This window comes from Euprymna scolopes, chromosome 46 (assembly GCF_053919585.1).
Source record: "Euprymna scolopes isolate OS-2025 chromosome 46, ASM5391958v1, whole genome shotgun sequence".
Classification (NCBI taxonomy): Eukaryota; Metazoa; Mollusca; class Cephalopoda; order Sepiida; family Sepiolidae; genus Euprymna; species Euprymna scolopes.
This window is the reverse complement of record NC_136527.1, coordinates 105250063-105267656: the sequence shown is the minus strand read 5'-3', so window position 1 is coordinate 105267656 and position 17594 is coordinate 105250063. Positions and strand designations below refer to the sequence as shown.

Here is a 17594-nt window from a genome sequence, read left to right as displayed (position 1 = left end):
ACCCGTGCGCCTCACATCACCTGCTACTATGCGTGGGGCAAGAGCCAACAGACAGTACGTACACCTTACACACTTTCTATCTTCATGAACTGGATTGACTCTTTCTCTCTACAACAATAGACTTTCCCTCTCACCAGCTAACAGCGAGAGACACACGCCAAACTGGATTGACTTTCTCACTCTCTCTCTCTCTACAACAATAGACTTTCCTTCTCACCAGTTAACAGTAAGAGACGCACGCCAAACTAAACACGTGCTGGACCCTTTTCTTTTATTTGTTTCTTCATGAAATAAATTCTAGTTCATTTATTTCAATAAACGCGTTGTTCGTTTCTTCCTCAAGACAATTCATTTTTTCCTATTTCCTAACGACCAGGGGATATGTATAATACATCCACCACACCGCAACAAGTTTTTTTTTAATTTTTAAATCCTTTTCCCAAACTTACAGTGTCAAAGAGAGAGTCGCGCGCCATTTTAAATTTACCAATAAACACTGTTTTTCGAGCTGAATAAACATGTTACATTAAATAAAAACACTAAAAACATATCCAGATAGGTAGAAAAGTAACTTATCTTGCCTTTGGTAACATTTATTTGTTATATATTTGTTTTGTTTTTTTGACAACTTTTTCGAATCTATGTGTATAGTAATACAAACCCGTTTGGAACTTTTTCGTTGGACAAAAAAAAAAAAAAAAAAAATACAGTAAAAAACTTATGTTTATAAAGAATTAAAACAAAAAAAACTTGTTACGGTAGGTCGTTGTTTCTTAGTTTATGTTTTGCTTTTTTTATTTTTTTCTGTTAAAAATTATTGTTTTTACAATGTTCCCCCCCCCCCTTTTTTTTTAAGCAGCGTTTATCACACTTTCATAATCGGCAAAGCTCGGCCGTTTCCGTCATGTTTCGATCGAAGCCGATCTGACGCTGAGTTACGTCTGGTTCGTCCGATCGGCTTTGCTCGGAACATGACGTCATGCGTTCGGGTTTGATTGTAATGTGACGTAAGACGTCGATCAGCCAATCAACGCACAGCAAAGTGGCAGACGAACTTTTCGAAACAAAAATTGGAAAAAAAATAAAAATCATTAAATTCATTAAGCAGCACACACCTGTGACAACTCTTTTCTGAAAAATGTAAAAAAAAAAAAAAAAAAAACTTTTTTAAAGTTAAAAAAAAAAAATATCTCCAGTCTTATGTTGTCAAGAAAAATAATAGTGGGTTTGTATTACTGTACACATAGATTCGAAAAAGTTGTCAAAAAACAAATACATAACAAATAAATGTTATCAAAAGCAAGATAAGTTACTTTTCTACCAAACTGGATACATTTTTCGTGTTTTTATTCAATGTAACATATTTATTCAGCTCGAAAAACATACAGTGTTTACCGATGTATTGGAACATTCAAGATGGCGTCTGATTCTCTCTTTAACACGGTAAGTTTGGGAAAAGGTGTTATAAATAAAAAACCGGTTAAAATACTGTTCAAAACTCGCTCAATATATGTTACCGTGACATAGGTTGATATATATTCGGCGGGTTTTTAATAGTATTTTGTATACATATATCAACGCGCTCTCATAAAAACGTGTTTTTTTTTTGTTTTTTTGCTGTAAAACAAAAAAAAACTACTTGATGAAATTCTATGGAGGTCAGGTGCGAACGAACACCCCATAATTTTTTTTATACCATATTTCTTCAAACTGAAACATAATTATCAAAGTATACTTACGCAGATAGATATGAACGCAGACCCCACAATTTTATTATACCATCTCTATTTAAGTTAAAACATACTTATCAAAGTATTATTATGTACAATCTATATCAAAAAACACTTGTAAACGTTTTTTTTTTTTAATTTTTTTATTGTGGACCAGGCGCGAACGCAGACCCCACAATTTTTATAAACCACCGTTCTGCAGGATCAAACATAACCATTCCTGTGTCTCGATACATCTATCATTGTATGTAATCAGTTTTTTTTGTTTTTTTTATATATAATAGTCAACCATATCGGAGCCTATTCGTGACCGCACACGCACACATACATTCAGCTTATATATATATATATATATATATATATATATATATATATATATATATATATATATATATATATATATTTTACTTGTGCCTAATTTGAACCCGACGTAACCCAGCGTCTGATCGGCTTTGATCGGAAAATGACGGAAACTGCCGAGCTTTTCCGATTATAAAAGCGTAACAAACGCTGATAAAATAAAAATGAAGGAAACATGTAAACATAATAAATTTTAACAGAAAAAATTTAAAAAAAACAAAAAATAAACTAAGAAACAACGACTTACCGTAAAAATTGTTTTTTTTTTTTTACTGTAATTTCTTTCTTTTTTTTTCGTTTTTGCTGTAACAAAGCCGAGCAAATGCTGAGTTACGTCTGGTTCGTTAAATGCACAAGTACCAAAACGGTAAATTAAACTGCAGAAGGAGTAGCAACACTATGTGTGTCAGAAATTTCGTGAAAAATAGTGAATAACTCCACCCCATCTTTCCAGGCTTATAACTCCTCGAAAAATGTAATTCAAACCCTAATTATTTTTTTTCAATTAAAGGAGCAACGACCACGTGTTTTTTTTTTTTTTTTAAAGGGTTTTAACTTCGGACTTTACAGGTAAATTTCTAAAAAAAACTACTTTTTTTTTGTTTTAAATTTGAATATATTATTTATTGACCTTTTCTCTTCAATTTGTGATACATAACACTTTGGTGAGTAAATTAATTATTTACGTTTTAATAGACATTTCAAAATAGGAGGGGGTGTGAATTAAAAAAAAAAACGTTTGTCTAAAATATTATATTCGGTTTATTGGAAAGAGCATAAAATTTCACATTGACCCTGAAAATATCGTAAAAATTGAATCAATAGAAAAATTTTGATAGATTTTTAGAGTTTAAAAATTGAAAAATATTGTGTTCGGAAAATTCATTACTGTTTTTAAAAAAAAAATATTTCTATTACTTTTAAAACAACTTTAATAATTTATTTTGGAAGTATAATCCATACAGAAAATAAGCAACCCACTTTTAAAAGAGAAATTATGAGATTTTTATATTTTATTCGCAGTTTCGTGTTAGGGGTGTCAAAAATTCCTACAAAAATTCTGATACACCTACCCCTTCCTATGTATGGAACGGCTCTATGAATAGACACTCAACCCCCTCACCATGTTAAGAACGGCTTTCTAAATAGACACCCCCCTCCCCGTATTAAGAACGGCTTTCGAAATAGACACCCCTCCACATGTTAAGAACGGCTTTCGAAATAGATACCCCTCCCCCATGTTAAGAACGGCTTTCGAAATACACCCCTCCCCCTCCAGATGTATAGAACGGCTTTCTGAATAGACACCCTCCCCAAAGAAGAACTACCATTATCGATATAAAAAAAAAAATAATAATCTTTTTATTGAAAAAAGGAAAAAGTTTGTTACACAAAAACTTAACAAAACTAAAATAAAAAAAAAACTTTGCTTATCCGTTTTGTTTTGAACTTTTTCGTTGGACAAAAAAAAAAACAAAGAAAGAAATTACAGCAAAAAAAAAAAAAGAAAATAAATAAAACAAAAAATTTATGACGGTAAGTCGTTTCTTCGTTTTTTTTTTGTTTTTTTTGCGTTCTGGTTTGATTGTATTTGTGACGTAAGACGTCGATCAGCCAATCAATGCACTGCAAAGTGGCAGACGAACTTTTCGAAACAAAATTTGGAAAATTCATTAAATTCATTAAGCAGCACAGCCAGCACACACCTGTGACAACTCTTTTCTGAAAAATGTAAAAAAAAAAAAAAAAAATATCTCCGGTCTCATGTTGTCAAGAAAAATATTTAATTGCTGAAAAAAAAAAAAAAAAACTGAGAAGAATGGACGTGGGTGGAGATGAACGCGATTGCATCATCAACATTCCCATGTTAAGAACGGCTTTCGGAATAAACACCCATTTCCATGTATGGAACGGCTCTCTGAATAGACACTCGACCCTCACCATGTTAAGAACGGCTCTCGAAATAGACACCCCTCCCCCATGTTAAGAACGGCTTTCTGAATAGACACCCTCCCCATGTTAAGAAGAGCCACCATTACCGATAAAAAAAAAAAATAATAATCTTTTTATTGAAAAAAGGAAAAAGTTTGTTTGTTCCTATTTACAATGCCTCCCCACAGGACAGAGTTAGACACCAGGGTCGTTTTTTAACGTGGAGAAAAGGAACAAAAATAAAAATTGTCTCAGTCGTGAAGGATTTCTCCTCCACTGACAGAGAACAAGGAATTGAAGTGCAGCATTTGAAGAACAGATACTACACTTTGATCTTGTCCCAAAGTTTGTTTGTTACACAAAAACTTAACAAAATTAACAAAAAAAAAAACAAAAAAACTAAAAAAAAAAACTTTGCTTATCCGTTTTGTTTTGAACTTTTTCGTTGGGAAAAAAAAAAAAAAAAGAAAGAAATTACAGTAAAAAAAAAAAAAAATTTTTTACGGTAAGTCGTTGTTTCTTAGTTTATTTTTTGTTTTTTTTAAATTTTTTCTGTTAAAATTTATTATGTTTACATGTTTCCTTCATTTTTATTTTATCAGCGTTTGTTACGCTTTTATAATCGGAAAAGCTCGGCAGTTTCCGTCATTTTCCGATCAAAGCCGATCAGACACTTTTAATATCCACACTAACGTGCTGCACTTACAATAACCCTTATCCCCAAGTGGCTTCCGAGCCTTGATAAGTGGTGACTACCTTGTAAAAAAAAAAAAAAACGTTCTGTGAAAAAAAGCGACCCCCTCCCCCTGTAGAAAAGTGCCTTGTTGAAGGTGAAGATATTAATGTTTTTAGCCAATTTTTCGATATTTGTCGTCTGAAAGGTCGAACTTCAAAACGATACTGATCTAGTAAAAATCCGTCGCCTTTGTTAAAAGTTTTAGGCAGACATGCAAACATACATACATTTATATGTTGGTAACTAAAAATTTTCGACCCAAACCGATTAAAAAGCTTGCCCTATCTCTGAATACTTTCAATTGTTTATACCCAAAATTGGCGAAGGAGTTTGGTAGAGTTCTCAAAGGTCAAATCGTTAAACTTTGACTCCTTAACAGCCAAATTTTTGTCCGAAAACGGATTACAAAGATTTTCCCAAATCTCAGTACACTGTATATAAAATTTCGAGTCTGTAGACTTAAAATTGACAGAGTTATTGCGTAGGGAAATGTACACAGACACACAGACAGACACACAGATTGCCTACAGAGAGAACTTGAATCCCTGCTAGATACTGTCCTCGAGTGTCTAAGGTCTCTCTATAAAGGGGTTTGTCAGAAAAATCTGGCGTGAGGATACTTTTTCCATAGAAGTAAACCCTGACCAAATATTCAAAATCACATAGTATTCGCTGCCCAAATAAGATCTCCTCACTATGGCTGACTTACATTAGCTTTTACGAGGAATGGTGCATCTTCTCCAAGTGATGTTACCTCAAGTAATAGCACGAAGCTGGATACTCCACCAGACTAGATAAATTCTTGTCCTGGAATCCAGTAAGACCAAGAGACCAAAATAAAAGATATTCTACAACGTATAAAAATGTTTAATTGGGGATAGGAAAATTATTTTCTCAATTTCTTTACTAACTCATTGTTTGAGAGATAAAGAACTTTAATGGAACATTCGAATATTTATGTATCTCATATAGAGTTCAAGTGTTAGACCCAACTCGTGGGTCCCTTGATTTCTGAGAACTTGGACTGAAGTAAAATAAAACAAAACAGACAGACACTTTCACTTTTATAGATATATAGATAGATTGGTACTAGTGCAGAGAGTGATCCGGACGTAAATAATAACATTATTTTAAAAGCCATTCTTAACATGAGGAGGGGGAGGGTGTTTTCTATACTTCAACCTTACAATTGAATAAAAAAAACGGTACTTGTACAGTTTAGTCAAGACATTAAAAAATGAAAATATCGGAAAAAGTTTAAATTGTATGTATCCGTTATGGAACGAAGTTCTCTGAAAAAAAATTTCACTTAATTTCATCAAGTAGTTTTTTTTTTTTTTTTTTTTTACAGTGGACAAAAAATTTGTTATGATACCGAGCAAAAGGTTCGATTTTTACAAAGAAAAGCTAGTAATAAAGATGGGGAAGGAGTGTCGGCGCTTTAACTGGAGTTATCTCCCTTTGTTATTTCTAAAATTCAAACAGTTTTTTTTTTAAATCCAAGATGGCCGCCTTCAACGCGCTCTCATAAATACGTGTTTTTCCGCTGTAAAAAAAAAAAAGTACTTGATGAAATTAAGTGAAATTTTTTTTTTCATAATATTCTTTCGTATTCCTGCACGTCACCAATTGAAAACGAATAAAGAAAAGTTATAAGCTTTTATACATTTCGTATTCTTTTTTATACATTTCCATTCATTCATATATATATATATATATATATATATATATATATATATATATATGTGTGTGTGTTGATGGTTTTTGTTTTTGCGATACGTTTTGAATGAATTCTATTATTTATATGAAAGTACATTTTTACCTAAATGCGAGTTGGGAATAATTTTCCCTTTAACCAATTTGGTACCCTCACATGGGGAGCGGTATATATATTGTTTTTAAAATGTAATTATCCACTGACACGTGTTTCGTCGTCTACGACTCATCAGAGTGGCTGGATCTAGCGAGATTCGAATATATATATATGTGTGTGTGTGTGTGTGTGTGTGTGTATATTTGTGCACAATTTGAACCAGACATAACACAGCGTCATGCGCTTGGGTTTGATTGTAATGTGACGTAAGACGTGGATCAGCCAATCAATGCACTGCATAGTGGCAGACGAACTTTTTGAAACAAATTGGAAGAGGAAGCAAAATATATTTAAATTCAATAAGCAAGACACTTCTGAAACATCTCTTCTGTAAATTGTCTATCTCCCCCCCCCCCAAAAAAAAAAAATGAATGTTTCCTGTTTAAAGAAAGTTTTGATGACGCCTGGACTTACTGTAGCTTACTGTCAGGATGAAAAAAAAAAAACTAATTGCCAAGAAAAAAAACAGAAAAAAAAACAAAACAGAAAAAACTGCATTTCTTGTGGCGAAATGTGCATCATCTCAAAGCGAAGATCTGTGAAGGTTGGCTACCCCTCCACCAAAGGAAAAAAAAAAAAAACGTTGTCCAGTCCCACCCTACTGAACAAAAGAAAAACTTTATTTACCTTTTTTATTAAAAAATAAAATTCTTTCATTGTTAAATTGACAACTTTTCCTGGCCAAAATGTAAAAAATAAGTCCCACCTTCTCGAAAAAAAAAAAAACAAAAATAAAAATTTATTAAATTAACCATTTCTTCAAAAAAAAAAAATGAAAAAGAGTTTAACTATACACATAGATTCGAAAATGTTGTCAAAAAACAAATATATAACAAATAAATGTTATCAAAGGCAATATAAGTTACTTTTCTACCTAACTGGATAATTTTTTAGTGTTTTTATTTAATGTAACATGTGTAAACATACAGTGTTTACCAATGTATTGGAAAATTTTAAATCGTGCCCGAATCTCTCTTTAACACGGTAAGTTTGGGGAAATGAGTTATAAATGAAAAACTAGACAAAATACTTTTAGAAACTCGCTTATTATATGTTACCTTGACATAGGCTGACATATATTCGGTGAGTTTTTAATAATATTTTGTCTAGTTTGTACGAGCCCTTTCTAGTCTTGCACAAAAACACACGTTCACATCTCAAGCCATTTTTCATGTCATACACATACGCGCACACAAACATACGCATGCACGTACACACACATACATATATTCACGTTCGCATACATACTCACATTCACGTGCATTCACACACATGCTTATGTACACACATGTATACACACACGTACGCACACATGGGCAACGTCACTTCCCCTTTAAAGGAAATCCACACATGCGCAAAAGACCACTGGAAACAACTATAAAAGCAAGAGATATAAGCTGCTTCCCTCTTTTCAATTCGGCTTCCGACCTAAGAGGTCGATGGACCATTCGGCCCCTTTCGGGGCGCGCCTCACGTCACCTGCTACTATGCGTGGGGCAAGAGCCAACAGACAGTACGTACACCTTACACGCTTTCTATCTCCATGACTGGATTGACTTTACTCTCTCTCTCTCTACAACAATACACTTTTCTTCTCACAAGTTAACAGCGAGAGACGCACGCCAAACTAAACACGTGTTGTACCCTTTTCTTTCATTTGTTTCTTCATGAAATAAATTCTAGTTCGTTTATTTCAATTTAACACGTTGTTCGTCTCTTTCTCAATTCAATTCATTTTTCCTATTTCTTAACGACTGGGGGATGTGTATAATAAATTGGTAACACCCGAACGTGAGATGAACACGCATTTCCTTCTATACCACCAGTACCGCAACAAATTGGTGACCCGAACGTGAGATGAACACGCATTTCCTTCTATACCACCAGTACCGCAACAAATTGGTGACCCGAACGTGAGATGAACACGCATTTCCTTCTATACCACCAGTACCGCAACAAATTGGTGACCCGACGTGAGATGAACACGCATTTCCTTCTATACCACCAGTACCGCAACAAATTGGTGACCCGACGTGAGATGAACACGCATTTCCTTCTATAACCACAAGTCCTACAACAAACTCGCGACCATGACGAGACGTGAAACGAACAAGCATGGTGACCCTACTTTTTTTAAAATGAATTGTTTTGAATGACACGCGCGTTTTCTTGGATAAACAAAAAAAAAAAAAAACATTTCAACAAAGAAAAACAAGTGAACTACATCACTTGGCCTTCGGGCCCGGATCAAAGTGTAGTATCTGTTCCGGCAGATGCTGCACTTAAGATGGTTTGTGCCAGTCAGTGGAGGGGAAGCCCTCTATACTGGGACAATTATTATTTTTGGTAACCAGAGTGACCCCTTTTAGGGGAGCTGGTTTTTACCTCACATTAAAAACGGCCTTGTGCCTAATTTGCTCAGTGGGGGAGCAAATAAATACCATCTGTTCCGGCAGATGCTGCACTTAAGATGATTTGTACCAGTCAATGGAGGGGAAACCCTCTATACTGGGACAATTATTATTTTTGGTAACCAGAGTGCCCCCTTTTTGCCTACTTTTAGGGGAGCTGGTTTTTACCTCACATTAAAAAGGGCCTTGTGCCTAATTTGCTCTGTGGGGGAGCAAATAAATACCATCTGTTCTTCAGATGCTGCACTTCAATTTCTTGTTCTCTGTCAGTGAAGGACACAGCCTTCACGACTGAGACAATTTTTATTTTTGTACCTTTTCTCCACATTAAAAAACGACCCTGGTGTCTTACTCTGCCCCGTGGGGAGGCATTGTAAATAGGTACAATGACGGAACCCCTCGTCAGACTCGGCATAAAAATAAACACGGAGCTGTCGATTCCATATCGAATTCCTGACATTACCCTGCAACTGTGACTCTGTACATAGAGGAAAAATGGCCAGCATATTAAAAACATATGGCATTCCAAATGAAGTCATTAATGCTATCATGATGCTATATGAGCACACTCAAGCAATGGTGAGGTCCCCAGATGGGGACACTTTAATTTTTCGACATCCGCACTGGGGTTCTACAAGGAGATACTCTTGCCCCTTTTCTTTTCATTGTCTACTTCGCACCTCTGTTGATATACACAACATGCTAGGCTTCATCCTAAATGAATCCAAAAACAGACGTCATCAATCAGCACACACAACTGATGCAGATTATGCAGATGATATTGCTTTGTTCGCGAACAACATTGTTGATGCGCAAACACTGTTATGTAAGCTAGAAAAGTCTGCAAATGACATTGGTCTCCACATAAATGCAGATAAGACAAAGTTTATGACTTTCAATGTGAAGGGAGAGATCAGGGTTTTGGATGGATGAACACTGAATGAAGTCGCTGAGTTTACGTATCTGGGCAGCAACATAGTTTCCACAGAGAGATATCGGAATTCGCATCTCAAAAGCATGGACGTATTGGATGGGCTACATTCAGTATGGACTTCGAGACTGGCTGACAAACTGAAAAGGAAGTTCTTCAGGGCAGTGGTAGAGTCTGTCCTTGTTTACGGTGCTACAACTTGGACACTCACCAGAAGATTGGAAAGAAAACTAGACGGCACATACACCCGTATGCTAAGAACAATATTAAATATATCTTGGCAAAATCATCCCACAAACCAGCAGCTTTATGGCAATCTACCTGCCATATCTAATACCATCAGAGAAAGACGCCTACGATTTGCTGGTCATTGTCTGAGGAGCAAGCATGAATTGGTGAGTGATGTATTGGTATGGACTCCACAACACGGACGCGCAAGCAGAGAACGACCTAGATCCACGTACATCCAACAAATAGCACACGACGCCAACTGTGAACCTGAAGATCTGAGGCAACTGATGGAAGACAGGAAACTCTGGAGAGGAAGAGTCACATTGGTCCGGGCAGGGAGCCCGTGATGATGATGATGATGATGACCCTGCAACAAACGCAAGGAGCAAAATCATGTAGGCCTATACACATTCTCTCCCACACAGCAGATGATACAACAAAAAACCAATTACAGGACATCCCTATCAACACATAAGGAGAAGTTGAATCAACAATACGAGTTGAGATGCACCACGCACACTGATAAACTCACAACTGGAAGTTTCGTTGACAGCCGGCAACTAGACACTACCGTTCAACACGAACGGACGTGCAACTAGCGCTCGTACAGACAATACACACACTACCGCAGACTCACTTGCGAAGACACCGTCAACTTGACACATGACGTCAACACGAACAAATATTTTCCTTCAAAACGAACAATTAACTTCACTGTCAATTTGCAGGACACCACGTTGTACTCAGTCGGGAAGCAGGCTAGCGGAACAGTGTTCCACAGGCGGGCAGTTCTTGGAAAGGAGCTTTGTTTATGAAATATGCGTTTTGATTTAGGCACAGATAGAGAGTCAGGGGGGAAATCGTTTATAGTGGTTGTAAAATTAATTAAAATATGTCAAAGCAATGTCAGCACACAACAAAAAAACATGTCAGCACACAACAAAAAAACAAACAAATGTCAGCCGAAAAAAAAAAGTAAACGCCTTTTCTATGTGTAAGTAAATACTTTTTTTTACGAACACACTCCGTTTTTGACGTTTTTTAAATAACAATACCAACAGGAAAAAAAAACAGGACGTAAAGTCAATTGCCCAAAACGTTACTTAAAAAAAAAAATTGCATATTTTTTTTTCCTGGGAAGGGGAGTATTGTACGAGCACAAAAACATGCGTTCACATCTCAAGCCATTTTTCTTGTCATACACATACGCGCACACATACACACACATACATATATTCACGTTCGCGTACATACTCACATTCACGTGCATACACACACATGCTAATGTACACACAGGTACGCACACACGTACGCACACATGGGCAACGTCACTTCCCCTTTAAAGGAAATCCACACATGCGCAAAAGACCACCGGAAACAACTATAAAAGCAAGAGCAATAAGCTGCTTCCCTCTTTTCAATTCGGCTTCCGACCTAAGAGGTCGATGGACCATTCGGCCCCTTTCGGGCGCGCGCACCCGTGCGCCTCACATCACCTGCTACTATGCGTGGGGCAAGAGCCAACAGACAGTACGTACACCTTACACACTTTCTATCTTCATGAACTGGATTGACTCTTTCTCTCTACAACAATAGACTTTCCCTCTCACCAGCTAACAGCGAGAGACACACGCCAAACTGGATTGACTTTCTCACTCTCTCTCTCTCTACAACAATAGACTTTCCTTCTCACCAGTTAACAGTAAGAGACGCACGCCAAACTAAACACGTGCTGGACCCTTTTCTTTTATTTGTTTCTTCATGAAATAAATTCTAGTTCATTTATTTCAATAAACGCGTTGTTCGTTTCTTCCTCAAGACAATTCATTTTTTCCTATTTCCTAACGACCAGGGGATATGTATAATACATCCACCACACCGCAACAAGTTTTTTTTTAATTTTTAAATCCTTTTCCCAAACTTACAGTGTCAAAGAGAGAGTCGCGCGCCATTTTAAATTTACCAATAAACACTGTTTTTCGAGCTGAATAAACATGTTACATTAAATAAAAACACTAAAAACATATCCAGATAGGTAGAAAAGTAACTTATCTTGCCTTTGGTAACATTTATTTGTTATATATTTGTTTTGTTTTTTTGACAACTTTTTCGAATCTATGTGTATAGTAATACAAACCCGTTTGGAACTTTTTCGTTGGACAAAAAAAAAAAAAAAAAAAATACAGTAAAAAACTTATGTTTATAAAGAATTAAAACAAAAAAAACTTGTTACGGTAGGTCGTTGTTTCTTAGTTTATGTTTTGCTTTTTTTATTTTTTTCTGTTAAAAATTATTGTTTTTACAATGTTCCCCCCCCCCCCTTTTTTTTTAAGCAGCGTTTATCACACTTTCATAATCGGCAAAGCTCGGCCGTTTCCGTCATGTTTCGATCGAAGCCGATCTGACGCTGAGTTACGTCTGGTTCGTCCGATCGGCTTTGCTCGGAACATGACGTCATGCGTTCGGGTTTGATTGTAATGTGACGTAAGACGTCGATCAGCCAATCAACGCACAGCAAAGTGGCAGACGAACTTTTCGAAACAAAAATTGGAAAAAAAATAAAAATCATTAAATTCATTAAGCAGCACACACCTGTGACAACTCTTTTCTGAAAAATGTAAAAAAAAAAAAAAAAAAAACTTTTTTAAAGTTAAAAAAAAAAAATATCTCCAGTCTTATGTTGTCAAGAAAAATAATAGTGGGTTTGTATTACTGTACACATAGATTCGAAAAAGTTGTCAAAAAACAAATACATAACAAATAAATGTTATCAAAAGCAAGATAAGTTACTTTTCTACCAAACTGGATACATTTTTCGTGTTTTTATTCAATGTAACATATTTATTCAGCTCGAAAAACATACAGTGTTTACCGATGTATTGGAACATTCAAGATGGCGTCTGATTCTCTCTTTAACACGGTAAGTTTGGGAAAAGGTGTTATAAATAAAAAACCGGTTAAAATACTGTTCAAAACTCGCTCAATATATGTTACCGTGACATAGGTTGATATATATTCGGCGGGTTTTTAATAGTATTTTGTATACATATATCAACGCGCTCTCATAAAAACGTGTTTTTTTTTTGTTTTTTTGCTGTAAAACAAAAAAAAACTACTTGATGAAATTCTATGGAGGTCAGGTGCGAACGAACACCCCATAATTTTTTTTATACCATATTTCTTCAAACTGAAACATAATTATCAAAGTATACTTACGCAGATAGATATGAACGCAGACCCCACAATTTTATTATACCATCTCTATTTAAGTTAAAACATACTTATCAAAGTATTATTATGTACAATCTATATCAAAAAACACTTGTAAACGTTTTTTTTTTTAAATTTTTTTATTGTGGACCAGGCGCGAACGCAGACCCCACAATTTTTATAAACCACCGTTCTGCAGGATCAAACATAACCATTCCTGTGTCTCGATACATCTATCATTGTATGTAATCAGTTTTTTTTGTTTTTTTTATATATAATAGTCAACCATATCGGAGCCTATTCGTGACCGCACACGCACACATACATTCAGCTTATATATATATATATATATATATATATATATATATATATATATATATATATATATATATATTTTACTTGTGCCTAATTTGAACCCGACGTAACCCAGCGTCTGATCGGCTTTGATCGGAAAATGACGGAAACTGCCGAGCTTTTCCGATTATAAAAGCGTAACAAACGCTGATAAAATAAAAATGAAGGAAACATGTAAACATAATAAATTTTAACAGAAAAAATTTAAAAAAAACAAAAAATAAACTAAGAAACAACGACTTACCGTAAAAATTGTTTTTTTTTTTTTACTGTAATTTCTTTCTTTTTTTTTCGTTTTTGCTGTAACAAAGCCGAGCAAATGCTGAGTTACGTCTGGTTCGTTAAATGCACAAGTACCAAAACGGTAAATTAAACTGCAGAAGGAGTAGCAACACTATGTGTGTCAGAAATTTCGTGAAAAATAGTGAATAACTCCACCCCATCTTTCCAGGCTTATAACTCCTCGAAAAATGTAATTCAAACCCTAATTATTTTTTTTCAATTAAAGGAGCAACGACCACGTGTTTTTTTTTTTTTTTTAAAGGGTTTTAACTTCGGACTTTACAGGTAAATTTCTAAAAAAAACTACTTTTTTTTTGTTTTAAATTTGAATATATTATTTATTGACCTTTTCTCTTCAATTTGTGATACATAACACTTTGGTGAGTAAATTAATTATTTACGTTTTAATAGACATTTCAAAATAGGAGGGGGTGTGAATTAAAAAAAAAAACGTTTGTCTAAAATATTATATTCGGTTTATTGGAAAGAGCATAAAATTTCACATTGACCCTGAAAATATCGTAAAAATTGAATCAATAGAAAAATTTTGATAGATTTTTAGAGTTTAAAAATTGAAAAATATTGTGTTCGGAAAATTCATTACTGTTTTTAAAAAAAAAATATTTCTATTACTTTTAAAACAACTTTAATAATTTATTTTGGAAGTATAATCCATACAGAAAATAAGCAACCCACTTTTAAAAGAGAAATTATGAGATTTTTATATTTTATTCGCAGTTTCGTGTTAGGGGTGTCAAAAATTCCTACAAAAATTCTGATACACCTACCCCTTCCTATGTATGGAACGGCTCTATGAATAGACACTCAACCCCCTCACCATGTTAAGAACGGCTTTCTAAATAGACACCCCCCTCCCCGTATTAAGAACGGCTTTCGAAATAGACACCCCTCCACATGTTAAGAACGGCTTTCGAAATAGATACCCCTCCCCCATGTTAAGAACGGCTTTCGAAATACACCCCTCCCCCTCCAGATGTATAGAACGGCTTTCTGAATAGACACCCTCCCCAAAGAAGAACTACCATTATCGATATAAAAAAAAAAATAATAATCTTTTTATTGAAAAAAGGAAAAAGTTTGTTACACAAAAACTTAACAAAACTAAAATAAAAAAAAAACTTTGCTTATCCGTTTTGTTTTGAACTTTTTCGTTGGACAAAAAAAAAAACAAAGAAAGAAATTACAGCAAAAAAAAAAAAAGAAAATAAATAAAACAAAAAATTTATGACGGTAAGTCGTTTCTTCGTTTTTTTTTTGTTTTTTTTGCGTTCTGGTTTGATTGTATTTGTGACGTAAGACGTCGATCAGCCAATCAATGCACTGCAAAGTGGCAGACGAACTTTTCGAAACAAAATTTGGAAAATTCATTAAATTCATTAAGCAGCACAGCCAGCACACACCTGTGACAACTCTTTTCTGAAAAATGTAAAAAAAAAAAAAAAAAATATCTCCGGTCTCATGTTGTCAAGAAAAATATTTAATTGCTGAAAAAAAAAAAAAAAAACTGAGAAGAATGGACGTGGGTGGAGATGAACGCGATTGCATCATCAACATTCCCATGTTAAGAACGGCTTTCGGAATAAACACCCATTTCCATGTATGGAACGGCTCTCTGAATAGACACTCGACCCTCACCATGTTAAGAACGGCTCTCGAAATAGACACCCCTCCCCCATGTTAAGAACGGCTTTCTGAATAGACACCCTCCCCATGTTAAGAAGAGCCACCATTACCGATAAAAAAAAAAAATAATAATCTTTTTATTGAAAAAAGGAAAAAGTTTGTTTGTTCCTATTTACAATGCCTCCCCACAGGACAGAGTTAGACACCAGGGTCGTTTTTTAACGTGGAGAAAAGGAACAAAAATAAAAATTGTCTCAGTCGTGAAGGATTTCTCCTCCACTGACAGAGAACAAGGAATTGAAGTGCAGCATTTGAAGAACAGATACTACACTTTGATCTTGTCCCAAAGTTTGTTTGTTACACAAAAACTTAACAAAATTAACAAAAAAAAAAACAAAAAAACTAAAAAAAAAAACTTTGCTTATCCGTTTTGTTTTGAACTTTTTCGTTGGGAAAAAAAAAAAAAAAAGAAAGAAATTACAGTAAAAAAAAAAAAAAATTTTTTACGGTAAGTCGTTGTTTCTTAGTTTATTTTTTGTTTTTTTTAAATTTTTTCTGTTAAAATTTATTATGTTTACATGTTTCCTTCATTTTTATTTTATCAGCGTTTGTTACGCTTTTATAATCGGAAAAGCTCGGCAGTTTCCGTCATTTTCCGATCAAAGCCGATCAGACGCTGGGTTACGTCGGGTTCAAATTAGGCACAAGTAAAATATATATATATATATATATATATATATATATATATATAAGCTGAATGTATGTGTGCGTGAGCGTGTTTGGTCACGAATAGGCTCCGATATGGTTGACTATTATAAAAAAAACAAAAAAAAAACTGATTACATACAATGATAGATGTATCGAGACACAGGAATGGTTATGTTTGATCCTGCAGAACGGTGGTTTATAAAAATTGTGGGGTCTGCGTTCGCGCCTGGTCCACAATAAAAAATTAAAAAAAGAAAACGTTTACAAGTGTTTTTGATATAGATTGTACATAATAATACTTTGATAAGTATGTTTTAACTTAAATAGGGGGGGGTATAATAAAATTGTGGGGTTTGCGTTCATATCTATCTGCGTAAGTATACTTTGATAATTATGTTTCAGTTTGAAGAAATATGGTATAAAAAAATTATGGGGTGTTCGTTCGCACCTGACCTCCATAGAATTTCATCAAGTAGTTTTTTTTTGTTTTACAGCAAAAAAAAAACACACACACACACATTTTTATGAGAGCGTGTTGATATATGTATGGAACGCCGGAACGGCTCTCTGAATATACACTCGACCCTCACCATGTTAAGAACGGCTTTCGAAATACACCCCACCCGTGTTAAGAACGGCTTTCGAAATAGACACCCCCTCCACATGTTAAGAACGGCTTTCGAAATAGATACCCTCCCCATGTTAAGAACGGCTTTCGAAATACACCCCTCCACATGTATAGAACGGCTTTCTGAATAGACACCCTCCCCATGTTAAGAAAAACTACCATTATCGATATAAAAAAAAAATAATTATCTTTTTATTGAAAAAAGGAAAAAGTTTGTTACACAAAACTAAAAAAAAAAACTTTGCTTATCCGTTTTGTTTTGAACTTTTTCGTTGGACAAAAAAAAAAAAAAGAAAGAAATTACAGTAAAAAAAAAAAAAAAATTTTTTACGGTAAGTCGTTGTTTCTTAGTTTATTTTTTACTTTTTTTAAATTTTTTCTGTTAAAATTTATTATGTTTACATGTTTCCTTCATTTTTATTTTATCAGCGTTTGTTACGCTTTTATAATCGGCAAAGCTCGGCAGTTTCCGTCATTTTCCGATCAAAGCCGATCAGACGCTGGGTTACGTCGGGTTCAAATTAGGCACAAGTAATATACATTTTTTTTTTTTTTACATAGGCA

The 17594-nt window shown here is 34.5% G+C and overlaps 1 protein-coding gene across 6 annotated transcripts in view; it reads left to right on the top strand.

Moving 5' to 3' along the window:
* Positions 1–17594, top strand: part of LOC145270565 (uncharacterized) — a 55647-nt gene that overhangs the window by 22397 nt on the left and 15656 nt on the right. For 2 of the 6 annotated variants that reach the window (XM_080126199.1, XM_080126197.1), the window contains exon 1: positions 15323–16202. The exons of 2 other annotated variants lie outside the window; for them this stretch is intronic. The gene's annotated coding sequence lies outside the window, so the exon portion shown is untranslated. Of the gene's footprint in view, positions 1–14119; positions 14336–15322; positions 16203–17217; positions 17363–17594 lie in introns of those variants that run through there. 2 more of the 6 variants (XM_080126201.1, XM_080126196.1) reach the window with 2 other exon arrangements.